At 40.1% G+C, this 6219-nt stretch overlaps 1 long non-coding RNA gene across 2 annotated transcripts in view; it reads right to left on the bottom strand.

Moving 5' to 3' along the window:
- The window catches only part of LOC134478954 (uncharacterized), a 74751-nt gene extending 69684 nt beyond the window's left edge, over nt 1-5067 (bottom strand). The window contains exon 1 of one of the 2 annotated variants that reach the window (XR_010051732.1): nt 5021-5067. This is a non-coding gene — a long non-coding RNA (uncharacterized LOC134478954). The remainder of the gene's footprint in view (nt 1-5020) is intronic. The other variant, XR_010051733.1, reaches the window with a different exon arrangement.
- Between the last annotated feature and the right edge of the window lie 1152 nt (nt 5068-6219).

Genomic DNA, 6219 nt, shown 5'->3' on the forward strand with positions numbered 1-6219 from the left:
GAGGGTGGCATAGGATCCATATCCTACTCTGTTCCACTCGGATATAATTTAGCTTTGTGGAGGTACAAAGTAAATCATTTGAGGTACAGTGTAATCTGAGCATAAGGGTTCGAATCCATATTTCTCAAGCTTTGCTTCATCCATGGACATGTTGGCCTGGGCTTAATGAGGAGGTAAAATAGGAAAGTGTGAGAAAAAAAAGCTAAGTGCTCTAGGAAGATGACCAAGGAGAGCTTGAAAACATTTTGCTTTTCCAGATGAATCAATTTTTCTAATAAGTACAATAAAGATGTTAGGAGAAAGGAAGTCATCTGACACCACCATCTAAATGTCACCACAGACAAACTAAAGTCACTTGGCAACAGGCCATGAAATGTATGTTTTCCTATTAAGTTTGGCTAATCATAGAAGAGACCAAAGATGGGAATGGATAGTGCCTGGGGAAGCTAGCCTGGAAGCCATTCTGATCACAGCTGATACATGGTGCATTAACTACTGTTCTACTGCTGTGAGGAGACACCATGACCAATGCAACTATTATAAGAGAAATTGTTTGATTGAGGCTTGCTTACAGTTTCAGAGTTTTGTTCCATTATCATCGTGACAGGAAGCCTTGTGGCAAGCAGACAGATGCTAGAGCACTAGCTGGGAACTCCATCCGGACTGTAGTCAGATGAAGAGATTGGAAATATGGGGGTGAGGCAATAAGGGGGATGGATGGGGTAATACCCGTATAGGGGAGGGGGAGAGGAGGGAATGGGGACTTATGGACAAGAAACCGGGAAGGGGAATAATGTTTGAAATGTAAGTAAAGAAATATATCTAATTTAAAAAAAAAACAACTCAAATCCCACTTTCAATGACATACTTCCTCCAAGGAAGACACATCTAATCCTTCTAACCCTTTAAATACTGCCAATCCTCAGTGACTAAGCATTAAAATCTATGAGCCTAGGGGGACCATTCTTATTCAAACCACTGTAACATACCCGCTGCTCTTCTCTAAGGAATATGGGGGAAAAGGCACACATGCACAAGAGACAACCCATGAATATAAACCTGAGAGGATTGAAAAAATGTAGATGAACTAGAAAGAGAAACCTAGAAAATTAAGTTGTCTGTCATGTAGACTGAGTTCCATAAATTGGAAAAACCAAATTGACTTACTGAAATAAAGCAAGTTACATTTTTGTACATCGGAGCTTGTAGGTTGATTACTGTAGCTGCCGCACATGAAAGACATTGTATGCCAATCAGGCTGGAGAGTTCGAGTTTATCCTGAAGGCAAAGAGGGGAAATTGAAGAACTTCAAATAGAAAACCCGAGAGAAGAAGATTTGAGTGTTGCGGGATCCATTCCAGCCGCAGCGTGGAGAATGGATTGATGAATTAAGGAATGGAGATGTGGCAAATCCAGGGAAGGTAGCATGGCAATGAGAATCTTGACCTACTGACAGAAATAAATGGTACAGAACAGGCCTTATCTGTGACAAAAGGGAAAGACAGAAAAGCATTCACTTGGAAGTCTGCACAGGACAGGTTTTGGGCTCTCTGTTCAATCTCAGTCACTGGTACAAGATTCTGACCTCAATTCTACCACTGTCACTCCAGATAAATCAGTGTGGTGTTCCTACACTGGCCTTCAAGCTCCTGCTCCTCCTTACCTGCTAGCACACCTTTCTTCACTGCATTTAGAAGATGCTTAGTTGCTACCTCTACACAAAGGCATTTCCAAATCAAAAGTATACAATTTGAAATTAAATGCTGGGGGGATGGGGAAGGCAAGGAGATGGTTCATCAGGTATCTCTATCTCTTTATTTCTCTCTATCTTTACCTATGTCTATTTCTAATTCTATCTTTCTTCCTGCCTGTGGATCAGGAAGTTAATATTCAGTTACTGCTCAAACTACATGACTGTCTACTTCCAACTATTATGATCACAGATAAACCCTCTAAAACTATAATGAATTACCCAATTAAAAGCTTTCTTTCAAAAGAGATAACTTGAAGATAGTGTCTCCACACAGTAATAGAATAATAACCAAGATGGTGGATCAACCACATACCAAGCAGGCCTCACTCCCAAGAACAGTTGGCCAACACATTCTGGACTCAATTGGAAAAGGAATAAAGAAAATTGGGTAAGTAATAAGAATATGGGAGGGTGATTTGGAGAGGAGCTGGTAAATATATTCAAATTACAATGTATAAAGTACTCAAAAGAATTAATCAAAGTATTACTTTAAAAGCTGTTTAAATGTATTGACTCGATGTTTGTTTCTATCTCTGAAGCTTCTTGCTACTTGTATATAACTGTGATGCTTTTCATAGGAATGACCTCTGTAGACTCATGTGTTTGAATGCTTGACCATAGGGAGTGAAGCTATTAGGAGGTGAAACCTTATTGAATTAGGTATGGCTCGTTGAAAAACAAATGTGTCACTATGGGAGCAGGCTTTGAGGTTTCTCATATGATCAAGGTATGCCCAGTACAAACACACTTCCTTTCTGTTGCCTGTAGATCAAGATAAGGAACTCTCAGCTCCTTCTCCAGTTCCATGTATCCCTGCATGTCACCATGTCCTATGATGATGATAATGGACTAAACCACTGAAACTATAGGCTAGTTCCAATTAAATATTTTCCTTTATAAGAGCTGCCATGATCATGGTATCTCTTCACAGCAATGGAAAACATAACATCCTAATAAGACAGAGTGATACACCTCATCCAAAAAGCTATACTTATTCCAATAAGGCCACACCTATTTAAACAGGGCCATACCTTGTAATAATGTCACTGCCTAGGTAAAGAATATTCAAACCACCACATTCCACTCCTTGACCTCCATAGGCTTGTTCAAACAATTAAATATATGGGAGACATAACTAGCCACACCATAATGCAAAATACACTTAGTCCATCTTTAAAAGTCCCATAATCTAAAACACCCTCAAAAATGTTAGAAGTCCAAATTTCAAAATCTCTTCTGCAGTCCATACAATCTTTTAACTGTAATCTCCTTTAAAAACAAGAAGAACATCAAATACCTCCAATACCACAGGATATACATTGCCATTCTAAAATTCATGGTGAGGAAATACTAGACTAATGCAAGACCAAAAACTCCCTGGCAAACTCTAAAATCTGCGTCTCAATGTCTGATGTCCAATTCCTTTCTGGTTTGTTAACTGCAGCTCAATTCTCTTTGCTTTGTTCTACTTCCTGTTAGCAGAATACCTTTTCTCAGAAGGTATTCTATGGCTATGGTATCTTTAACATCTAGGGGTTTCCAAGTCAACTTCAACTTCACAGCTTCTTTTTCCAATGTCTAGAATATATACATGATATTCTGGTCTCCTCCAAAGGGCTTGGCTCACTTCTCCAACTCTATTCTCTATAGCACTCTAGGACCTGATTAACTCTACTCCATCCTTCTTCTTTTCTAGGTGGTCATAACACCACACTAGCATTGTCATCTCCAATATGCTGGAGTCTTCCACTGCAACTAGGCTTCACCAATAGCCTCTCTTAGGTTCTCTTCATGGTGACAAGCCTCAATGTCTTTACATGATTCCTTCAGTCCTAGGCTGTCAACTGCAACTCAGGCTGTACCTTCACCAGTGGCCTTCCCTGGCCTCACATGGTGACAAGCTTCAACTGCTCTCATTGATTGTTTCGTGCCTTCAAAACCAGTACCATCTGGGTGATTCTTAAGCATTGCCAAGTCCAGCTGAACCATGAGGTACAACCTTGCCTATCACTGGACACAGTTTCTTTGTGCCCTAAGAAAACACGTCCAGGAAGATTTGACCTCAGGAATATTGGTCTCTTCTTAATCAACACTTCTTCGCTCCAGGAAACCAGCATCAATTGTCTAAGTAGTCCTTACTATTTTTGGCTCTAAAGATAGAGCCATGGAACTGCCTAGTTCTTCTTCTTCTTGCTAGAACTGAATCATGGCCTTCTTTTCCTATTAAATTATCACCAGCTTTCTGTCTTAGCTGCCTAAGCTTAGCTGTCCTTGCTTTGTAGATTGACCTTGAACTCAGAGATCTCCTCAATGCTGAGATCAAAGACTTGTACCACCAAACCTGGATTTAAACTTTTCTTTATCTAGAGCTTGCTCTGTCCCAGAATGGCCTGGAACTCACAGATCTCCTTGCCTTTGTCTCCTAAGATTAAAGGTGTGTACCTCCAGGCCAGGGCCAATACTTTTCATGCCCACTATTCTTCAAGATGCATATCAAAAGCCTATGTCTGCCAGTCTCAGGATCCAGATCTCAAATGTGCTCTCCATTTCTGGATTGTAATTCAGCCCAGCATAAAAGTCCAAATAAAAACAATAGTAATGTCTAACATGATATAACTATTTCTTCTCCAACTGCAAACATAAATACAATAATAACTTTAGCTGGGTAGAATCTTGTCCCAAGGTTACCACTCGTAATTCCATTTAATATCCTTGAATACAGGATTCAGCTCTACTCTACTTCTTGTGTCCATTTATTTTCTGAACCATGGATTTTGTATTTTTCCTCTTGAAGCTTGCTACATTTGATCAAAATGTTCTTCAAGAGACTAAATCAGAGAACAGTCTCTGCTGCACTTTTTTGAGACTTCCTTTGTCAATGCAATTAATATTCATATTTTTCCTTAGCCTCAGAATCTTCAGACAAGAGAAATGGCAGCCACAGTTTTCACCAGAATACCACAAAAACAGTCTCTAGGCCACATTCTAAAGATCATTTCCATTGAAACCTCTTAGGCCAGTGCTAGACAGTTCAAATCACTCACAGCATCAAAGTCTTCCATAGTCTTCCTAAGATGGGCCAATAAACCCCACTTAAATCATTCTACTGCTTTCCAAGGTCCCCAAATCCTCATTTGCTCTAAACAAATATATATCACAGCAATGTCCAAGTCCCTAGTAACAACTTCCAGGGTTTATGTGCTGTAAAGAGACACAATGACCAAGGCAACTCTTATAATGGACCACATTTAGTTGGGGTTGACTTACAGGTTCTGAAGCTCAGTCTGTTGGTATTCTGTCTAAGCTCCACCCCCACAGCTACCTGGCAACAGCGAGGTATGCTCTATCCTACAGTTTCCTGGCAACAGTCAGTTATGCCTGACTATAAAGAAGTTACTTGATCCCTCCTCTTCCTCTTTCTCTCTCTTGCTCTTTTCTCTTCTCTTCTCTGCTCTCTTGCCCTCTTCCCTTTTTTCCTTCTCTCCCCATCCTCACCCCCTCCCTCCATGGCCAGCCTTTGTTCCTCCCCTTTTCTACTCTTCTTCTCTCATTAAACCTTTCCATGTGGAACTATGTTGGTTTATTGTGCTTTGTCCAGACGTGGGCTGAGATTTCAACCCCAACACAGTCCATTATCATCATGGCAGGAAGCATGGCAATGTCCAGACAGGCATGGCAATAGAAGAACTGAGAGTTCTACCTCTAGTTTTGAAGGCAGACAGGAGAAAACTAGCTTCCTCAAAGGAGAAAACTCTCTCAAAGCCAACTCCAACAGTGATTCACTTCCTCCAACAAAGCCACACCTACTCCAACAAGGACCCACCTCCTAACAGTGCCACTCCCTAGGCCAAGGATATTCAAACCACCACAGCTAAATGAAACACCAACCTTAGGGCAGAATATAGAAAATTCAGTCTAAGAGAACCAAACTTCATAATTAAAATTCTAGCTGTAGACCTTTTCAGCCTCATGATCTACACTAAATCAGCATATCTCTTATTATCACCTTTACAATGCCATTACTTATAGCTTCTTCATCGGTCACATAGGGCACATAAGAAGGGATCCAAAATAGCAAAAACAAATAGGTGTTCAGAATTGACTTTGTGAATCTTGACATTTCATAAACAAGTTTAACTTTTCAAGTCTCATTTGGTACTGAGGAATTTGTTAGCACAATTTGTCCTATGCTTGCATATTTTAATAAAATGAAGTTTCTATTAAAATCTATGCATGCCGGGAAAGGGGATCTCTTTTACACTGGTGGTGGGGATGTACACTCTGGACTTCAGTATGGATTTCTCCTAAGAGCTAAATGTAGAACTAGCACACTACCTAGGCATGCTATCTTTAGGCATATGCCCAAAGAGCACTATTCATATCAGCTATGAATAGAATTGCTCTATCTGTCCATCAACTGACAAATGGTTAATGAGATGATTTCTATTAGGTATCAACAATAAAAT

Source organism: Rattus norvegicus, chromosome 5 (genome assembly GCF_036323735.1).
Source record: "Rattus norvegicus strain BN/NHsdMcwi chromosome 5, GRCr8, whole genome shotgun sequence".
Taxonomy (NCBI): domain Eukaryota; kingdom Metazoa; phylum Chordata; class Mammalia; order Rodentia; family Muridae; genus Rattus; species Rattus norvegicus.